The sequence below is a fragment of the Sminthopsis crassicaudata genome, chromosome 2 (genome assembly GCF_048593235.1).
Source record: "Sminthopsis crassicaudata isolate SCR6 chromosome 2, ASM4859323v1, whole genome shotgun sequence".
In the NCBI taxonomy this organism is placed as follows: Eukaryota; Metazoa; Chordata; class Mammalia; order Dasyuromorphia; family Dasyuridae; genus Sminthopsis; species Sminthopsis crassicaudata.
The window spans coordinates 477,848,803-477,871,546 of NC_133618.1; the positions used below are offsets into that span (position 1 = coordinate 477,848,803).

Below are 22,744 nucleotides of genomic sequence, written 5' to 3' on the forward strand. Positions count from 1 at the left end.
CTTCCCTTCCACATATATTTTTTCTACCGGGAAGACACCATGTACATATTTAAATTTAATGAGTAATGAGTAATTGGTAGGGGGAGGCACTCACTAAAAAGAGGAGGGCTCATAAAGAAAGTGATGTTTGAACTAAACTTTGAAGAAAATTTGAGATTCTAAGAGGGAAAGCAATTGTAATCAAAAGAGTCAAATCTGTTGAAAAGACATAGAGGCAGCAGGTGAGATGTTATTTAGCAAGAGCAAGAAGATCATGTAACACATGGGAAGGGAAAACGTTGTGAGGGAAGAAAGACTAAGATTTAGCATTCCTAGATACAGAACTGCTAGTAGACACCAGCAAAAAGATGGCTATCTTTTAAAAGGGTCATGCCCTTTCAAAGTAATAACCTGTATAGAGCCTTATTCACTGGGTGATAGAATTGAAGATTTAAGACTGAAATGGATAGTAAGCATTGTGTAAGGGTTTGTTTGATGATTCAAAGAAACAATGAAAGAAAATCATTATTCAGTCACAAATACTAAAAAGATTCATTTCACATAATTTTAAAAATATTAGTATTGTATACCATTCACTTAAATATTTCTAAGAAATCACTATTTGGAGAAATGTTTATAGATTCTATACTGCATTGTACTATACTGTACTATAGGGATTTAATTCAGGTGGGAGCCAGGGAAGATTGGGGGGGTATGAACTATTTTATTTGCATTTTGTTTTGCTTGAGAAATAAATTTTCATAATAATTTAAGATAAGCTAGAATTCCCTATTTTGACTTCAGCCAATTAATAAAACCTCTAAAAACATTTTGCAAATTTGAGCTGAAAATAATGTATCCCTAAAAATAGTTATGGGATATAGTATATCCGTAAATAGAGAAGCTAGTCTCAGAGTTAGGAAGACATGGATTCAAATCTAGTCTCTGATGTATAATAGATTTGACCCTGGTCAAGAAATTAATCTTTCAATGCATCAAGAGACTTCTAAGACTATTACAGGGTCGATGCCAACCTATACTGGGAGAGAGAGGCTCCCCCTTTGGGTTTTCTTATATCATTGAAATCATAAGTTTGACCCAGAGAAAAACAACTGATATTTTGGAAAAGTTTACTTTGCTTTTCTTCAGTGGTGCACTTTCTCATTGTGTCCAGTTTCTTGTACCTTTATTTATGAAAGCTATATCAGAAGATACTCTGTCTCTGTCTCTCCCTATCAAAATCTGCCATCTCTTCCATGAAGTCTTTGTTGGTCTCACTATCCAAAAGTGATCCCTTGTCCTCTTGTTTCTTTAAATATTTTTTATATTTCTCTTCTGCCCCTATAGAAATCTATCTTGTCATAATTATTTACATAATCACCACGTAAACCCCATAGATTATAAACTAAAAATATTTTGTTATCTTTGTATTCCCAGTAAAGGACCTTGCAGATAAAAGGTGCTTAATAAATGTTTGTCAAGTTAAACCGAACTCTAGAAAATATTTCTGAAAAAAAAAATTCCCCAAAAGGGCAATGACCCAATTCAAGCAAATCTTATATTCTAAATAAGTCCTAATTTTATAAAGCATAGTCACAAGGCTAATCAAAACCAAGTCTTCCCTTTGGGGATATAAATTCTGTTGACAAGTGAATGTTTCCTTATATCTGAAATCCAGTAGAATGCAGTAGTGAGGAGTCAAAAATAAAAGCTTCAAGAGTCGCTGTAATGTGGTGCCAAAATCAGGTAACCTAGATAACTGGGTGGAAAGAAGGCAAAATCTTCCTGGCAAGGATGCTTTGAATGGCTCCAACTTATAAATGTAGCATGAGCTGCCAGGCTGACCAAAAGGTTCATGACCTTGGGTGATCCTTCCTGAAGGATGGACTCCTCCTGAATGAACTTCCCAATAAACTGGGAACAAAGCCACTTCACATTTCTCTTTGGGTATATATTTTATTCTGTTCTACATCTTTCCTGTTCTTAACAAATTATGCTTACTGTGGACGCTCCAAACCAAAATATTTTCAACTTCAACCATGTTTTAGTTCCTTTATATTCCCTTTATGGCATCCCCAGATGGCGATTTATCAGCTTTCTTGAATACCTGATTCCAAAGCCATAAAGCACCTTGTAGCCCATCAATCACTTCCCTTTTCATTGTTATTTTTATATGGCACCATAGATAGACATGAAAATTGACAGCAATTAAATTGCATCTAAGATGGGTCCCTTCTACGCACAACAATAACAAAAGAAAATATAAGACTAGAATCCCATGCCTTACAATGTGACACAGGCTTCCCCAATTGGTCCCGTGAATATTCAGACAGTTCTCTTTACAAATTACACAATTTCCAAGAGCGTTATTTCCTTGCTGGAGTACAACCTATAGAGAGAGTAGACTGGTCAAAAACCAGGTTGGAGAGTAAGGGTGAACTTATGTTCATTTCATTCAGTCAGTCAACAAACATTTATTAAGCCCATCTATGCATAAGCCAGGTAAGTAAATAAAATTCTGACCTTACAGTTGGGAAGACTATAATTCAAATCCTGCCTCAGACTTACTAGCCTGTATGATCCAAACCAACTCTCTTACTTCTTTCTGATTTTACACCTTTAAAATGAGAATAATGGCACCTATCTCCCAATATTGTTGTGAGGATCAAATGAGGCAATATTTGTAAAGTGCTTTGCAAACCTTGAAGCATTATATAAATGCTAGATGGTATTATTGTTGTGGTAGTAGAGGTGGTGGTTGTTAAGGCACTGGGACAAGCAATCAATCAATCTAAAAACATTTATTAAGTAGCTACAGGCACTGTATTAAGTGCTGAGAATACAAACATAAATATAAAATATTACTTGTCCTCAAGTAACTTGCAATCAACTGGGAAAACATTTACACAAAAAAACTATATACAAAATTATGGAAAAAAAAGTAAAGACAAGATAATTTCAATGGGAAGGCATTAATAATAAAGGGGCTCAGAAAAGAAATCCTATAGGAAACTGAATTGTATGTTGAATATTAGAACCTACTTGCTATATAGTAAGTAATTAGCAAATTTTTATAGAATGAAATAAATATATAAATATACATGTTCTTAATAAACATATCTTAAGGTTTTATTTATAGATTTATTTTCTCAATATATATTTTACTAAATATGTCTACAGATTTACCACACATTCATATATTTGCTACATGTCTATGTTTATGAAATATTTTACAGAATTATTCTATAGCTATATATTCCCTAAATATATACATATATTTACTATATGTATATTTACCAAATATATTTATATATTTAATATATGCATAATTACTAAACATATCTATATAATTACTATAGAGCTACATATTCACTAAATATACCTACATATTTACCATATGTATAGTTACTAAATAAATCTCTACATATTTGTATCTGTTTTGAGGGTGTATATTAGGAATATAGCTATGTTTATTCTGGAATTTTAGAATTGCATCTCAGTGGTCAGTGGTCATCCAATTGCTACCTCAAAAAGTCTCCTTATTCCAAATGACCAAACAAGTCATAGAAGCCTCTAGTTAGGAGGAAGACACCCCATCTCAGGGCAGCTCAGTCTACTTTGGGACAGCTTTATTATTAGGAGGCTTTTCCTGACATTAAGGCTAAATTTACCTCATTGCTATTTTCATCCACTGCTCCTACTCCTGCCCTGTGAAGTCAAACTGAGCAAGTCTAATCCCTCTTCCATTTGTCAGTCCATCAAATATTTGAGGATAATTGTTAAGTCTTCCTCTCCCCTTCTCCACACACCCCCAACTATCTTTTCTTCTTCCAAGTTAAACATCCCCAGTTTCTTCAAGGTTTTATGGTCAAGAAGCTTTCAAATTATCACAAATAGGTGAGAATATGTTCATCATAGAATAGAAGGAAAAATAATTGGGGGGAGGGGGCTAGAAATCTTGGGTTCATACATTTTCCTTGTCATTCATTGTGTCACTAGGTCTGGGGTTTTTCATCAATAAGATTTTGGAGAGTAGATTAAATGACCTCTATCAGTTTGGAATGTTCTAATACTGTGATTCTACAGAAATCACCAGAATACAAGGAAGAATGGGATATGTGTACAGGAGAGAAATCCAGGAAGAGGTGAGAGGAGATTTGAGAAGGAAAAGATCACACTGACTTGGAGTCAGAGGAGAGTTCACTAAATCTTGGTCAGTTCCAGACAAGAAATAACAACCTGATTTATCATATGGAGAATGTTCATTTACAAGAGGAACTTAAAGAAGAAAAGGAAGTGAGCCCACCTCCAGTGCTGTTGATCAGGCACAGGAGGTGCACCTGTCCAATGCACACACACCTGTCACATGGGGATGGGGGATGGGAAGAGAACAGTTGTTTAAGTTAACTTGAATTCACAAATGCAAATCTTGTAATTACATACACAAATAAGTAGTTAGACACCCAACTACCCATTTGCACACACAATTACCCAATTTGTGCAAGTTTATAATCCGTAGGTAGGAATTCTATAGTTACACTTGTTGGATTGGCCATGAAAATATAGCCAATCCTCTCTATAAGAAAATATCAATATCAAGTATCATTTTTCTTAACATTTGGACAGTCCAATGTAAGGGGGTCTTAGTGTCTATTTTTATAGAAAAAGGTTTTTTTCACACCCTTCACTGACAGACAGAACCTTTAAAAGTCAAATCAGTCATTATAAGAAAGCATCTAGGGCAGCTAGGTGGTGCAGTGGGTAGAGCACCAGTCCTGAAGTCAGGAGGACCTGAGTTCAAATCTGGTCTCAGACACTTAACACTTCCTGGCTGTGTGACCCTGGGCAAGTCATTTAACCCCAATTGCCTTAGCCAAAAAAAAAAAAAAAAAAAAAAAAAAAAAAAAGGATCTAGATTCAGAAGGAGGCAGTGAGGTGGTGCAGAGGATAGAGCACCTGACCTAGAGCCAGGAAGACTCCTTTTCCTGAGTACAAAACTGCCCTCAGACATTTACTAGCTATGTGACTTTAAACAAATCACTTAGCCCAGTTTGCCTCAGTTTCCTCATCTGTAAAATGAGCTGGAGAAGGAATTATGGCAAAGCTCTCTGGTATCTTTGCCAAGAAAACCTCAAATGGGTTCAGGAAGAGTGAGACATGACTAAAAATGATTGAACAAAAAAGGAGTAAGATTGAGCCACTTATTATTCCTCTGTCTGACATTGGGTAAGTCAGTTAATCTTTAAGGAGTTCAGTTTCCTTATGTGCAAATGAAGAGGGTTAGACTAGGTAGCCTCTGAGATACCTTCCAGTTCCAAATTTATAATCCTATAATCCTATGATTGCTCTGAATTATGCTTTCCTAAATAGTTCAGGATTAAATACAGAATATTTTGCTTTTTCTACTAGATTAGTACCATGCACTCAGTACTATGTTTCTCCTGACATTCTATGTATCCCTTAAGAGTCACGGGATCCTAGAGATCTACTGTGGTCGTTTTATTCAAAGTTACTGAGCAATTTAAAAATTAAATGAACACATCCCCTGTCATGTTTTGATCTTGCCATGCACTAATTTTCCGGACAGAGAAAAAATAGTTAATTACTATTTTATATCCACAGTCCCTCTCCATGTCATGTCATGTAATGTAATGTAGCCAAATAAAGAAGTTACACTAGTGCAATTTGCATCCTTGGAAATAAAACAGTACTTGTACCTCTTTATTTCTGCATTTAATTTTAGCACACTTAAGAACAGTTATCTGATGTGCTTAGAAGAGGAGAGACATCCTTGAAAAAAGTGGAAATCTCACAGAAGGAAGAGAAGTGGTGGCATCCCAAGTACTGCTCAGGAATGGATTGACATCAGGGGAAGCCTCACCAGAGCCTTGTGGTAAAAGGGGGATAATTGGGGATAATTATTAGTGTGCTCTTAGCTTAGTATATGAACATTACATCTAAAGCTTCTCAAACCTTTCTGTCAAACCTCAAGCGAAGGCTTCACACTGTCTCAGGATGGGCATGAAATTTTTGAGGCTAAACTTTGTGGTTTCGTTAATAAAATCCCTGAAGTGGTTGGTTCTACCCTCCCTTTGTGTTTTGGAAACAACCGCAAAATCTTCATGCCCCCGGTAGGATTTGTGGTTTCCTTTTGGTTTCAGTGCCGACTTTCGATGACACCCCTTAGAGCTTGGGAGGGAGAGGAAGGGAATTCCCAAGTGCATCAGCTTTAGCTGGAGCTGAGCAAAGAAACCTGCTCCCAAGTTCTCCAGACCAAGCACCCTCCAAAGCCAATTCAAAGACTTCAAGACAGATCAATGTGGTGTTCCAGCATGACCAGGGAACCAGGGAGTGAAATATGTCTTCTGCTTCTCATTTACACATAGAGGGAGCAGATCATAGGGGAAAAAGTCTACATTTTCAGACATGGATAATATGTGGATTTATTTGACTTTACTGAACCTGCTTATTACAAGGCAGGGTTTTATGGGGTTGAGGGGGAGCACTGGAAATGACTGTAATGTTTAAAAAAAAAAAACAACATCAATAAAACATTTAAAAAGAAAAGCCATTTCAAGGCAACATCATTAGCCTCTAACAAGTGAGAAAAGCATAGTAAAATCTGTATCAATTCCTTCTCTCTGATTATGTACTTTGTTAATCTTTTACAAAACTAAAGGCTAAGGGGAGAAAATAGGATATATAAGATACCACAGCAACTAAATTAATACTTCATTTATCCTGAGGCACAATTACAAGGTCTAAGGTTACCAACTAGCAATTCAAGAGACAATTAAGTTCTAAAACAGCTATTAAATATGAGTTAACTATATAAAAAGTAAGTTTTGAAGATACTCCATTTTAAGTTAATCTCAATATGCCTCTCATTTCCTCCTCGTCCTCTGTTTCTTCCTCTTCTCTTTCTCTGTCTGAATCTTTCTTTCTCTTTCTCCTTCACCTTCTGCTCCCCATCTTCAAGCTTCTTGCTCCTCTTGTCCCTTTCTACTTATCCCTGTCTGAATATATGTCTTCTCTCTGTGCTTTTTTCATCATCTCCATCTCCTCTTCTGCCTCCATTATTTTCCTGGCCTTTTTCTTTCTGTCTGAATATCTGCTCCTCCCTCTCTCTTTTTTTTTCTTTTTTGATATCAGTGTTTAATGATGGTCTTTGACATCTTTGTCACTTTCCAAAAACTTTCCTAACCTTTCAAGAGAACTCTCCCCTGCGACAAATAAATACCATTAAGCAAAACAAAAGCAGATAAAGAACTTTTTGGAGTGTTCAAGGTTGGAGATTGGAAAGATATATGAAATTGTGGGTAGGTGGAAAGATGCAATCACTTTGAGGTAAATAACTCTTGGGAAAAGATTAACCTAAGACCAAAGAACTGATCTTGGAGAAGGGATCCTCTGCAGTTCAACTTAAAGTGGGACAATAATAAAACGACCAGGTGAATACAGACAAGCACAAGATAGGAAAATTCTGCTATTAGTTGAAGTCTGGGGATTCCCTGGGAACTATGCATTTGCTTCTGAAAGCAAAACTCAGTCCTTAATGAATAAATATTAAAGCTGTCAGTGCTTGAGGAAAATCAGCACCCGAGGTTTATAAAGCTCTCCCAGCTCAGAAGACTAATTCAGTGGATAAAGCTCAGAAGGAAGAAAAAAAGCACTTGAGCCTATTTTTGTTTATTCTATCAAAGGGATCAATTCTTCCCTGGAGGCACCAGGGGCTTGCTCAGGTAACACCCATTAACACTAATGGGAGCTACAAGTGTAAACTCCACATGGAGGGAAAGAAGAGATCTTAAAATTTCCTGGACTCTGATTAGTCTCCTTTGATAAGGCCTTGAATCAAATAAGTGCCTGCCGGGTGACTGCCTCTGTCAGGGCTCCTTCCCATCCTGATTATTGCTGGGAGGATGTCTAGAGAAACCAGGCACTAGCTTAGGGTAAGAGTTTCCCAAACCCCCCTGCCAAAAATCAGGAGAGGGCACTTGCCTCTATCTCCGTGCCACTGGCCAGTACAGACAGGTCTGGCTCACAGGCAGTCACTCTTTACCTTCTCAGGCAGTTGTAAGGAGCAGACTGCATGTATCCTAGCCTTTCTGGACCAGATGTCATTGACTGGTGGGGTGTCTGCCTCCAAAGAGGAAAGGGGAAAGTGCAGTGCTCAGAGGATACCCTGCAGCCTGGGGATAAATTTACTTCTTGACCTATCACCTCTCTGCCCTTTTATCTTGGGAGTTAATTTGAAATTTTCTGCTTTCTTCAAGCCATAATCATAGACAAAAACCAAAATTATTTTTCTCTGTGGAGAATTTCATCCATTTTCAAAATTTCTTGTTATGTTTGCCTTTGCCTCTCTTCTTCCAGCCCCACCCTCATCCCCAGAGTAAAGCTTAGAAGTTCATTATAATATTAATAGTAGAATTTGTGGAGGGGGGTAAGTGGGGATGGTGAAGGTGGTAAAAATTCTAGCTTCTGGGGAGGGCTGATGAACTGGAAGGAAACCAGTGCAAAAGGGGGGAAATGGTGATTAAATCATGTTACTGTTTCCCTCCTGCCCTAGAGAAAGCTCAGCTTATAGCTATTAGGCTACCCACATCAGAATCTGATTCAGCTGATGATAAATGCTTGGTCATAAGAATAATTTCACCTACACAAGCAGGCACAGTCCAAGGGAGAACAGCTCCCAGTTCTAAAACCTGACAGATGTATGCTCAAAGATCACAACAGCATAAACTTGTCAGTGTCGTCATGGAGCCCTTTGGAGAAATCTAAAGGAAAACAGGATTACACGGGATTTGGAAGCACTGGACTACCCTTACTTCTTTTTTTCCTTTCTGCCATAGTTGGCTTTTTGCAGAGACTTTTAATAGTAGTATTAATAATAAGAGCTCACCCTTATAGAACATTTTAAGGTTTGCAGAGTTTTACTTATATTAACTCAATTGATCCTCATAACAAAGTTATTTTATAGATGAAATAACTGAGACAGAGTTAAGTGACTTGCACAGGACCACCCAGGTAGTAAATGTTTGAAGATAATTTTGAACTCAGTTCTTCCCAACTCCAGGTCCAGTGCTTTGCTCATTATAGTACCACCTAGCTACCTAGATAGATAAGAGATGAAAGTAGTACATGGAAACCAGAGGCTCCTAACTCTTTCATTGGAAAAATCAATGGTTATGTTCTTGGTTTAGATCTGTGATTTCATCCTTTCAGAAAACCCCAGATGAGAAAACTTTCTCTATCATTGTAGATTAATCAATAAGCATTTTTTAAAATACCTATTATTAAGCCATGAACTTTAAAATGCTAGGGATTTTAAAAAAAGACTAGTTCTTGATGTCAAGAAGTCCAAAATCCAATGGTAGCAACTCTTTTCCCACTAGAACTGAGGGTCAGCTAGTTAATATGTATCAAAGACAGGTCTTAAATTCATGTCTTACTAACTCTCCCTCTTCCCCCTACCAAAAAGCTATCAAACTCTACCATACTATATATGGGGACATGAAGAATTTTATAGTAATATGAAATTTACTGGTTGCAAATTATCCCCAACTCTCTCTCTTCTCGTAATTGATGATGTGATGTAGTCATATTATAGCTAGAAAGGTTCTTAAGGACCATTTAGTTTGAGCTTCCTCATTTTATGGATGTAGACACTGAGCCTTAGAAAAGGGAAATACTTTGTTTCCTGAGAATAAGTTTAAAATTAGCAACTTGTTCATTCTTTTAGCTGCTGTTTGGGAGGGTAGACATTTGGATTCAAGTCCCTTTCATTTAGGGCATTAGGGATAATATCCATGCCAATTGACAAATAGGACATGAACCTTCAGAAATATAACTGTTCTGATCCAACCCATGTCATCCTCTCGGTACTTGGTTGGACCTTCCTTAGAAAAGTTACATTGATGTAACTTTAGTCTCCATAGTATAAGCATCCATTGGTTTAAAAAAAAATCTCCCCCTATAGAAGCAGCTGTATAAATAAACAAAAAACTTTGTCCACATGTTATAAAACCATTTCAAAGGTGCACGTAAAGTGTATCTATTTCCCAGATCTCTGCACTGTAGTTGCTGTGTGGTCCCCACATGAAAAGTAGTCATGGAAATTCACAGGGCTACATATGTGAACAAGGAGTCCCAAGAGCTTGGGCAAGGGAGGGTTTAAAATGAGTTACACTTCCATATTCCCTTACTGACTATCCTTATTCTCTTCTCCCCACTGATGTCCACCATGACCCTCAAGAGAGGTGGATGACAAATAGGTATCATTTTTATCAGACTCTACTGTGTGCAGTGACCAGCACCAGTTTGTAAGGAGATGGTTCATTCTCGATTGCCAACTTCCTTCTTTTCAAGAGGAAGTACTCTTTTAAAGAGAGTACCTCCTGAGCAGATCACTACAGACCATACGGAAAAATCCCAACCACTTACAGGCCTTTTATTAATGCCTTCCCGGTGAATATCTATATAAAGTAGTTCATGTTAAAGTTCTACTGTGATACAGAGTGTCCCAAAAATCCTAAGACAATTTTAAGATATTTAGTTAAGCCTTTAACTATCTCAAGACTTTTCACTGCCTAGTTCTTGAGCTCTATCTGACTTAAATGAATAAGCCTCCTAGTATACCAGATACTAGCTTTTGAGAGTCACATAGAAGGGGGTCAATTTCCATTTCTATCCTCCAATCATCTCTAATATTTTCTCTAAAATATTATCCTTTTGCTGTTCAGTTCAATCCAACAGTCATTATTAAGCAACCCAAGTTGGGCAATGGAAAAAAAAAAAGACAAAACCTAAAGATGCTCTGCCCCCAAGGAATTTACATTCTTGAGGATGGAGAAGGTGGGAAATACATCATCTATCAGAAGAAAGAAAGCACCAACAACTCTCAGATTGAGGAATTACTATAGATTTTGTTTAGGAGGTGGTACCCCATTGAATTTAATAGGAAATTAGAGATTCTGAGAAGCAGAAAAGAGGAGGGTGTTCATTCAATACTAAGGACCTATACCAACAAAAGAGAGAAAGAGAGATGAGAAATAGGGTACCAAATTCATGGAACAATAGAAAAAATTAATGCATAAAGAAGAATAAAATGAAATATCTAGAAAAGGAGGTGGGAGTCATATTGTAGACCAGGGCTGCTTAATTTTTTTTCCATTCACAACCCTTTTAACCCAAAAAACTTGTGACCCAAGGTATATAGATGTATGGGGTAAATATAAAATCAAATATTTACTGATAATAAACCATAATTTTGTGACCTGCCTATATTCAATTATGAGATCCCATATGAGGTTGCAAAGCACAGTTTAAAAAACTAGATTGTAGAAAGCTTTAGATGCCAGATTAATTTTTTTTACTTATCCCAAAGGCCATTAACGATTTTTGAAAGAAGATAAGTCAGATCTTTGTTCTCAGAATCAAGGAATGTGAGGTTGGGAGAGACCTCAGTGGCTATTTAGTCCAATCCATTCATGAAAGGAAAACCTCACTGTATTATACCCAATAAGGGCTACTGAAACTCTTCTTGGAAGATTTTTTTTTTAGGAATATCAATTTGGCATTTATGTGGAAGAGAGACTGCAGAGGGGAAAACATGGAAGCAGAAAGATAAATTAAGAGGCTATTACTGGTCCAGGTGAGTGGTAATGATAGGAAAGGTTAGATAATTTGTGCACGATCAGATCATAGTTTCTTAAGTAGCTGAAGTTGAATTTGATTAAGATCTCTTGACTTCACATACAGTACTCTACTCTGCCTCTTAGCTTTAAAGAAAAAGAGATGAGTAAGGAAGGAAGTAAAAGAAAGAAAGAAAAGAAGAAAAAGAGGGAGGAAGGAAGGAAGCAAAATAAGAAAGAAGAAAGGGGAAAAAACCTGGAGAGTGAAAATAAAGGTAATGTAATGGCTGAAGACAGTTGCTTTTCCTGACTTTTGAGAATTTTTTAATGAGAATTATTTAAATTTGTCTTAGTATCCATCTCCTACCTAGCATAGTACCTGGCATATAGTAAAGTTAAGTGATCAATAAGTACTTATTAATTGATTAACTAAATTGTCCACTATGATACTAAAGTCTCCTTCTGATGGATAGGGTCCTAAAACAATATATAGTGAGACCTATTATCAAAAGGTTTGCCATAAGGTGATTTTTACAAAAACTATCTGCCTGGGTTTTGATAGGGAGTTTAGTATCTACAGGGACTAAATAAATGTACCAACAAAATCACATACCTTTTGAAGTATTTCTGGATAGAATCAGACTGTCAGAGCTGGAAGAAAACTCAGAGCTTCTCTGTTCTATCCATTTTGCTTTACAGATGATGAAACAGGCTGGAAAAAAGTTACATGATTTGCCCAATGTGAGGTGACATTTCTAATAAGAAACAGAAATGAGGCTGAACCTAAATGTTCTGAATCCAAATCTTTTGCCTTTCCTAGAACATCAAAGACACCACCCCCAAATTCTGTGCTCTATGAACTCCAATCATTGCAGAGAGACTTGAAAAGACTGATAAGTTGATTTGTTGGAGTCAAGTAGACCTAGAGCTAGAAGGATATTTAAAGTTCACCTATTCCAACTATTTCAATTTGCAGATTAGATAAACTAAGGCCCAAGGAGATTGTGACTTGCCCAAATCAGGTGTCAAGTTCAATACTCCAAGGTCAATGTTCCTTCCAATGCATTATCACTCTAGTTTAAAGTCAATTAACTCCATTTATCAAATAGGTTAATTCAGAGTTTATATGAGAACAAACAGGTTTTTGTACCCAATCTCCTTCACAGAAAATTGTGGTCATCCTTCGGCAAGCAAACTCAAGGGATGGAAATGAAAGCTGTTCTCCTGGGCACTTAGTTTTAATGACTTCGTGGTGGTTACACAGCCTAGACCTCTTCTCTACCCCAACAGCCACCACCCAAGTTTGGCTCTTCATTAACACTCCCCCCAAACTATTGAAATAAGCTCTAAGTGAGTGTTTTGCGATCAGGGATTTTTTGTTCAGGGATCCCTGCCAATCTACAGCAAACTTACTCATCTATAAAGCTTACTACCAAAAATCATTATTTCTTCAAACTAACTTAAAACATAAACTTCTCCTTCCCTCTGAATATTGTTCCTCTCATGACGAGTTCCCTAGGTTCCAGTCCTCATCCTTTGAGTTATTAGAAGGATCCTTCCCCATTTCCACTAAAGAATTTAGATATTTCACCATCTTAAAGTATAACTCTCTCTCTCTCTCTCTCTCTCTCTCTCTCTCTCTCTCTCTCTCTCTCTCTCTCTTTCTCTCCTCTCTCTCTCCTCTCTCTCTCTCTCTCTCTCTCTCTCTCTCTCTCTCTCTCTCTCTCTCTCTCCTCTCTCTCTCTCTCTCCTCTTTCTCTCTCTCTCTCTCTCTCTCTCTCTCTCTCTCTCTCTCTCTCTCTCTCTCTCTCTCTCTTTCTCTCCTCTCTCTCTCTCTCTTTCTCTCTCTCTCTCTCTCTCTCTCTCTCTCTCTCTCTCTCTCTCTCTCTCCTCTCTCTCTCTCTCTCCTCTGTTCTCTCTCTCTCTCTCTCTCTCTCTCTCTCTCTCTCTCTCTCTCTCTCTCTCTCTTCTCTTTCTCTCTCTCTCTTTTCCCTCACTGTCTTCTCTCTTTTTTCACTATCTCTTCTCTCTGTTTCTCCTCTCATTTCTTTTTCTCTTTTCCCTCTCTCATCCCTGCCTCTCTTTCTTCCTCTCTCTCCCTGATTGTCTCTCTCTCTGTCTCTCTCTCTCTGTCTCTGTCTCTCTCTCTCTTTCTCTCTCTCTTTTTCTCTCTCTCTCTCTCTCTCTCTTTCTCTCTCTCTTTTTCTCTCTCTCTCTTTCTCTCTCTCTCTCTTTTCCCTCACTGTCTTCTCTCTCTTTTTTCACTATCTCTTCTCTCTGTCTCTCCTCTCGTCTCTTTTTCTTTCTTCCCTCTCTCATCCCTGCCTCTCTTTCTTCCTCTCTTTCCCTGATTGTCTTTCTCTCTCTCTCTTTCTCTCTCATATTTGAATGTACTCTCCCTGATTTCCTATCCCTAGTCTCTCCTCTCCACCCAACCTCCATAAGCTTCCTAAGGCACAATTCTGATCACATCATACCTCTACTCAAAAATCTTTACTGGTTGATGTTGCTTTATAGTTTAAAACACATGTTCCTTAGTTTGGCAATTAGAGTTCTTTATAGTCTGTTTCTAAACTATCTTTTTATACCTGGTACTTAGTAGGCTTTTCATAAATGCTACTAGACTGACTTGGCAAGAGACCTCCGTTCAAGCCTCAGCTAGGGCAGTCCCCAGCCATGGGACCTTTGGCAAATCATTCAGCTTGAATTCCTAGCTATTAAATGAAGGGATTTGAGCTAGGGTACTTCTCAAGTCTCTCCTAGCACTGCCATTCTCTCCAAAGAGGTGAACTCCAGAGTCCTCATTTTAAATATTTGGAATGACTGCTCCTCATTGCGTCCCCCCCACTTTATTCATTCGATACTTGTGTTACCAGGAAATCGTCAGATTTTGACATTTGTGACTGGGTGCTTACTATATGTGGATCACACTGGCCACTGCTCTACCCAAGCCCCAGCAGATAGGTCCCCCTTGCTCTAGCAACCCCACATTCCCAAAACATAGAGTACATCTCAGAGATCTCTAAGGTCCTTCTCAAGACTAAATCTATGACCCAGAAATCATGGAGACTGCTGTGAATCCCTCTTCAAGACTCTATTCAGTACAAGTTGGTTCATGTTCCCATGGCAGACTGATGACTATCATCCATATGAAAGCGAGGTTGGGAAGAGTGAGATGACATCATAGTGAGCTTTGTTTGGTGTACAAGTACAGTACATCCCACTGGTAATTAGTGTCTGTGACTTCTTTTGAAACAGGGATTAAGCAATATAGCCAACAAATGTCCCTTTCTGTTAAGCATTTGACCTTATCTAGAGTGTGTCATCAGCTTGAAAGTCATGGCTTATGTCAGTGTTAGTGCAAAGCAGCCTCCACTGTTTCCAAATTGGGATTGCTTCCATATCAGCAACAGATGCAAATTGAGCACTCAATAAGTAGCAGTAAATGGTTTGGAAAGAAATGCCCCAGTCCCTTCATCTCCCTTGGTCAGAGATTGGATAAGGAAATGTAGTTGTCAGATAGCAAGACGGAGAGGACAAGTGGATGGCTGGGCCTGAGACATGTGGATTTCTGGTATAGCCCATGAAAACAGTGCAAATCCAAACGGCAACAAGGCCTTGTTTCTGTTAACCGAGCTATTTTTCTGCTGCACATCAATTAGATTTTTTCTAGCCCTGACAGGAAGCAAGGGAAACCACCCATGTTCTATGCAACCTCTAATATGCTTCCAGCGTTCCACTTGTTACAGTCATGAGATAATTGATATATCAGTCACAGGGCCAGTCTCTCTGAATTTCACCCAAGCCAGCTGGCAAAAGAAAGCCTCCTGCTATAAACTAAACAAAAGTTCCTAGGAGTAAAGACAAGAAGGGCCTTTTACAATTCCAACCTGTTTCTGAAGGAAGTGATCTATAGGTACCCAAAACTTCCCTGGCTCTGACACTTACTGATAGGAGGGACACTGGGCAAGTCACTTGATTTTTCTATATCCTCAGTTTCCTTATCTGCAAAATAAGATAGTAATAGTTAAGGTTGCCTCACAAGGTGGTTGTAAGAAAAATGCTTCATAAACCTTCAATTAGGGTATAAATGTAAGTAGTAATCATTGCTGCCATTATCATCCAACAGTTTGTTTAACTAGAAATTTATTCAATAAGAGTCACTAATCTCCCACCATGAGCCTAACATTTTCCCAGGTATTGTGGAGAGAATACGCAGAAGTATAACCCAAGGTGGGTTTCTGCCTGCTAGGAAGGAGTTGGGGAGAAGAGAGACAATCAGTGTTGGGACATGTGCAAAATAATGCTAGAAGGCAAACTGGGGCTAGATGAATGGCAAGAAGTGCTGGGCCCGGCAGACAAGTGGCACGATGGGCTTGAGTGGTCAAGGCAGATTTCCTGAAAGGGCAGTTACTTCTTTCTTGAGAGTTGGATGAAGTGGTTAAGAGTGGGGAGTGGCCAGGGAACCATCCTAAGCAAAGGTGGGTGGGCTGATGGGGCCTCAGGATGGAAAAGCTAGCCTGAGTGGAGTGGAAGGCTTGTGGAAGGGAAGGCCCAGGAGATAAAAACAGAAAAGTAAGCTAGGCCCGGAGAATGGAGGATCTTTAATTTCAGATTAAAGCCTAGGCCTGACAGCTATCAGAGTTTCAAAAACAGGCCAGAAATCATGACAGATATTATCCTACAGTGGAAAGGATGCTGTATTGAGAGTTAGCTGACCTGGGTTTGAAAGCCAGCTCTGTCTCTTACTGGTTGTGTGATTAACTCCCCTAACCTTTAGTGAGTGTCTCCACTTATAAAAAGGGGTGTAATGGGGATGAACTAGTTGACTTCTCAGGCTCCTACATCCTATGGTAATTACTATCCACCTCGCCCAATTTTGTAACATCATTGGAAGACATGAAGAGATGTTTCTAAGAGTTTTAGTTAAGATTTCATTGGCTAATAGATTCATAACTGAAAATGGCCTCAAAGGCCATCTGGTCTAACTACTTCATTTTACAGATGAGGAAACTGAGGTCCAAGAATACTTGACCAAGTTCATGTAGACAGAATAAAACAAATCCTCTAATAGCCATATATATCTAGATTTAGATCTATATATCTATATGTAAAATATATATGTATTATAATTATAATATATTATATAAATATATATTTAGATAGATATACATATAGATAAGTGACTTGTACATGTGTATGTATATATATGACATGTGCATGTATAATATCTATATATAGATATAACATTCATGCACATACATATGTGTCTATATATGTGTGCATATATACATATACATATATATAATTATGAAAAATAAGGAGAGATTTTTTTTCTAGAAATTGAAAAATTCTTCCTTCCTATTAGTATTGGTGTACTAATTCTTCTCCATCTTCACAGCTCCATTTAGAATGATAAGAAATGTGTCCAAGGGGTTGGGTAAGTACCTGCCCTAAGTAGAGAACAGGTATACCTTGGTTTATGCTGTAAATGTGCTTCTGAAAAATTGTATGTAAATCATTTTTCTGGGTAAACTGCATCTTATTTTAGACGCACAAGAATGAGCTTGTTATATAAAGAAACTCTGTGGGGAATCCTTTTCTAAAGAGAAGAATCAGTCGATAATTTATCTGTTTCGTAAATTAAGATTTTGAATGTTGGTTTTCTTTTAAAGAGGGGAACACCCATATGCTTCTAAAATAATAACTAACACTCATTTCTGATGGTGTCACTACTGCCATCAATACAAAATGGATCTCATGGGATAGATACCAAACTATAATTATCCTCATAACCCCCAAACCAAGTTTTCCTACCTCTCTGCTTCTTTCAGGAATTAGCCAGTAGCACAGAGCACCAGGAAGTACTCTACATCAAGGTTTCACTTAGACATTCTGCCTTCTTTAAATTGCTACCTGCATCCTATGCTCCAAAAGAATGCTTAATCAACTGGGGGGGGATGAACTATATCCCTAAAATAAAGCAGTGTAGGTATTTTCTTTGTGGTACTTTATTAATTTGCAAATACCATTATTGAATTTTTGAAAGTTCTAATTTAAATATATTGATCTATTATTGTTTAGTAAATTTTACAACCAATTCAATTTTTAATTGAAAACTTTTCTGTGGTGACAGACATTTTGCCATACAAGAGACAAACTTTATATCAAGGGAATTAATGAAAAAAATGCAAAGGATGGTGGCTTAGCAGTGCCAAATTTAAAACTAACTTATAAAGCAGCAGTCATCAAAACCATTTTATAACCCCCCAAACTCCAGCTTCTGGAATCAGAACTCACTATTTAACAAAAATTTCTGGGAAAACTGGAAGATAATATGTCAGAAACTCAGCACAGACCTACATCTTACAATCCATACCAAAATAAGCTCAAAATGGGCACATGATTTAGTCATAAAGAATGATACCATAAACTAAATTAGGAGAGCAAGGGATAATTTACCTATCAGATCTTTGGAGAAGGGTGGAATTTATGACCAAAGAAGAACTAGAGAATGTTATGAAAGGCAAAATGGACAGCTTTATTACTTTAAATTAAAACGTTTTTGCACAAACAAAACCAACAGAAACAAAATTAAAAGGGAAGTAGAAAGCTGGGGAAAAAATCTTTACAGCCAGTGTTTCGGATAAAGGTTTCATTTCTAAGATATATTAAAAAACTATGTCAAATTTATAAAAATACAAGTCTTCCCTAATTGATAACAACAATTTTCATATGATGAAATTAAAGTCATCTACAGTTATATGAAAAAATGCTCTAAATCATTGTTTTTTAGAGAAATGCAAATTAAAACAACTCTGAGGTACTACCTCATACCTCTCAGATTGGCTAAGATGACAGGAAAAGATAATGATAAATATTGGAAGAGATGTGAGAAAATTGGAACACTGATGCATTGTTGGTGGAGTTGTGAACTGATCCAACCATTCTGGAGAGCAATTTGGAACTATGCCCAAAGGGTTATAAAATTGGGCATACCCTTTAACTCAGCAATGCTATTACTGGGTTTGTATCCCAAGGGAATCTTAAAGGAGAGAACAGGTACCAACATGTGCAAGATTGTTTGTAGTAGCTCTGTTCGTGGTAGCAAAGAACTGGAAAATGAGTAGATACACATCAATTGGGGAATGGCTGAACAAGTTGTGGTATATGAAGATAATGGAGTATTATTGTTCTATAAAAATGGACAAGCTGATTTTAGAAAGGCCTGAAAAGATTTACATGAAGGGATGCTGAACTAAACAAGCAGAACCAGGAATACATTGTACACAATAACAGCAAGAATGTTCAATGATCAACTATGAAAGATTGGTTCTACTCAGTGGTTTAGAGATCCAAAGCAATCCCAATAGACTTTGGACAGAAAATGCCATCTGCATCCAGAAAAAGAATTAAAGAGACTGAATGTAAATCCACAATGCTATGTTCACTTCTTTTTTTCTGTTTTCTTTTTAATCTCTTCTATAGCTTTTCCCTTTTGCTCTGATTTTTTTCTCCCAACATTAATCATAAAGTATTAAATGTACATTAAAATAAATACTTTTGCCAAAAAAAAAAGAGACAAACTGCTTTACACAAATGAGGTATGAGGAATTGTCCAATGCCCAGATCACTGGAATGATACGTTCGGGCTTTATTCAAAGTGGGTAACTTTCCTTTGATAATTAACTGGGTAGTAATGACATAAGAAATGGGACCCCAGAATAATATCATTACCTTTAGAAACCAGAACCAATGACAAAGAAGAGTTAATGGATAAAAAAAATAATCAGGCATAAGTAACATGAAAAGAAACAAAATTGTCCTTAAAATATCTTAAGTGGAACATTTTGATGAGATTTGAAGAAGGGAATTAGAAGATTTCTTAACTCTTTTCTATCTACCTCATCCCCACCGGAAAGGAATAAATGCAATAAGCATGTTTTGACTGCCTCCCCCGACTGGAATCTTGATCACTGTTATATAACAATGTTCTGAAGCAGCAAATAAATTGGGGGGATGGAAACTGGCTGCATATATCTGCTTTCCACTTCCACTGGGAAGACAATCATTAAGATCATTCATCTAATCAAAAGAAATGGGTAAATGTTTTCCTAATTATTTTCTGCAGGTTACTTATAAACAAGTGGTAGGGGAAAATACAACCACATCCCTCCTAAGGAGAAGACAGAGTTTGTGCTCAGAATTCTTTTTCCTATGAAAACTAAGTCTCCTGTTGGCAGCCAGCTTTGGAGGGTTCAAACAAGAGTCATATGATGGGCAGTCATTCCAACATTTAGGTTAAAGCAGAAGTGGGGAGAAGAAATCTTCCAAAGAACAAGTTCTTATGACTCTGGCCATAGCTGAGTTTTTCTGTAGAGTTTGAAACAAATCAGTCAAGTCATTTTTGAATTATAGGGCTCTAAAAAATTAATATTTATGGCTCTTCAATGTCTCACCTCTTTTTGGCCATTCATAACTCAAGCTCATTTGGTTTTACATGTTTCAAACCTCCCTAGTCCTCTATTCTCCAAAGAAGGGGGGTGGGAGGACATGGCTGGGACTTTTAATATCATCATCCATACTATACTTAAAAGCACAATGGCCCATTTTCATTTTCCCTTTGGGAAGGTAAAAGATTTTTCTAACATTCAACTCAGCCATAATTAGGTATCATTGTACCTGTTCCTTTGGGACAACAACTACAACCTGCCTAGAGCAGGTAGCACTAAATTCTCCTTTAGTGGAGGTGAGGAGAGAGCAGGACACTACCCTATAGGGAAGAGTACTATTCAAGACCATTACTGGGAAGGAGGGGAGGGGGCAACACATCAATGATGGAAGGACGAGGAAGGCAAGAGGGAAGGAGTATTGACTAAGTGGGCTCACCTCTCTGGTCTCCTCCTATTTCAAATAATTTTGACAATTCAGTGTAAAGGTCTCATTTCTATAGTTAAGAAGTCAAATCAACAAGCATTTATTAAGGGCACATTGTGTGCCTGGTGCTGCAGTTACAAATATAAGCAAAATGAAAGACATTACATTTTAATAAGAGAAGTCATATAAGAGGTTGAGGAAAAGCAGGGTGAGGTGGTTGAAGGGAGATGATGATATTAATGCAAAGATGTGGTGGTTAAATTTAGAGAGTTAGAAGCAAGCCATGAAAAGAATGAGCATTTCCTCAAAATGGCAGTTTCAGGAGAAACTTAGTCAATGAGAGAAGGGGAGTTACAGGAAAAAAGGAATGTTCCAGGAAAAGAAATCTACGGGAGATGACAGAACTTCCAGGATGAAAAAGCAGTCGGAATATGGTGAAAAACCTCAGAAATCCTGCAAGAAATCCTGCAAATCTGCACCTTTTAATTTTAGCACCCTACAGCAAAACCTTTGTTGTCCCACCCTAGTTATAGTTCTGATTAAGCTGTGAATTTCTGTACTAATAATAAGTTATACACAGAGCTAGCTCATTAAAGGTAAAGTTCTTTATCATAAGAAATAACAAGTGACTAAGGGTATACAATTTCATGTTTGTTGGGAAATAATCTTCATATAATGTATGAGATATATGTAAATTAGCTTCATATTGATAATTTCTTTAAGGACCCTGAAAGGAAAGAATATGTGCCTCCCACTTTTTTGTGTCACCACCCTATTAGCATCTCCACAGTACCCAGAACACTGCTGAACACACAGTGAATATTATAATAATTGCTTTCTGAATTAAATTTTAAAAGCCTCTTTTTACTAATTTCCTTCATCTCCCATGACATACTAGCCCCGGCTTTCTAATATAGTCATACGCAGCACTTTGTTGTCACTTACATATATTCTATGAGATAGCTAATGTGGTCCAGTAGATAGGGTGCCAGATCTGGAATCAGGAATACCTGAGTTCAAATCTGACATCAAACTATTACTATGTGACCCTGATCAAGTCACTTAACCCTATTTGCCTCAGTTTCTTCATCTGTAAAATGAGCTGGAGAAGGAAATGGCAAATCATTCTAATCTTTGCCAAGAAAAACCCATATGGAGTCACAAAGAGTTGAACAGGAAAAATAACAATAACAACAGATTCTCTACATCCTCCCTTCTTTGAAACTTCATACTGTTTCTCTTGCCTAAAATACCCAATTCTATAAGGACTTCCCCTCTTCAAAATCCACTGAAATTTTCCTGTGTTCTGAGGACTCCATCCATTGGCTGCACATAGTCTATTAATGTTTCTCATTCTTCATCCTTACATCTCCTAAAACACTAAGCACGTATACATATACCTTTCTACGTGGGTATTCTTTACCAAACATGAAAGCAACATAAATAAGGTTCTTTGCTAAACACTGAAAATAAAATAGTCCCTATTCTCAAGGAACACATAGTGTACTAATGAAAATATATATACATACATACATACATATATATATATGTGTGTGTATGTATATACAGACACACAACACACATATACACACACATACACAAAGTAAATACAAAAAGCATGTGGAGGGCAGTAGAGAATGCTTCCTGTAGAGGTGATATCAGAGCTGAGCCATCTCAACCTCTTGAGATATGTCCTGGCATTTATTCTATCCTCCTCTTTTCTTCTTACCATTATCACCATCTCCATTGATTGAAAACTCTTTGAGAATCAATCAATCCCCACATCTTCCTGATATGTGCTTAGCTCTGTTCTAGGGGGAAAGAGTAAGAGAAGGGTTTAGCCCTTGAGGTTGACACCATCTTGCTAAGGAAATAAGAGAATGAAACAAGTAGGCATTTAATGAATGATGATGACTAACATAAACTTGATGGAGAAAGGTAAAAACCTGAATACTATTTGTGCATCTTCCTTTTTTTCATTTCAAGGTTACAAAAAGAAGTCAGAAAGAACTTTAATGGACATCATGTTCAAGGTCCTCGTTGTACAGATAAGGAAACTGAGGCTGAAGGATCAAGAATTGGTAGATAGGATGCCAAAGGATTTTATATTCTAATATACTTTAGAGGTTATAATCTTTAAATATATCTCTAGTTTAAAAAAAGTTTATATATAATATTAGTTATTTGGGATATTATAAAAATTCATATTGTTATTTATGATAAGACTTTTTGTACAAAAATCTAACCTTAAT

General features: G+C 37.3%; 1 protein-coding gene across 14 annotated transcripts in view; it reads right to left on the reverse strand.

Moving 5' to 3' along the window:
• The window catches only part of ZNF536 (zinc finger protein 536), a 578,037-nt gene that overhangs the window by 368,520 nt on the left and 186,773 nt on the right, over positions 1-22,744 (reverse strand). Inside the window, exon 4 of one of the 14 annotated variants that reach the window (XM_074293260.1) lies at positions 12,229-12,327. The exons of the other annotated variants lie outside the window; for them this stretch is intronic. The gene's annotated coding sequence lies outside the window, so the exon portion shown is untranslated. The remainder of the gene's footprint in view (positions 1-12,228; positions 12,328-22,744) is intronic. 14 annotated transcript variants of the gene reach the window in all.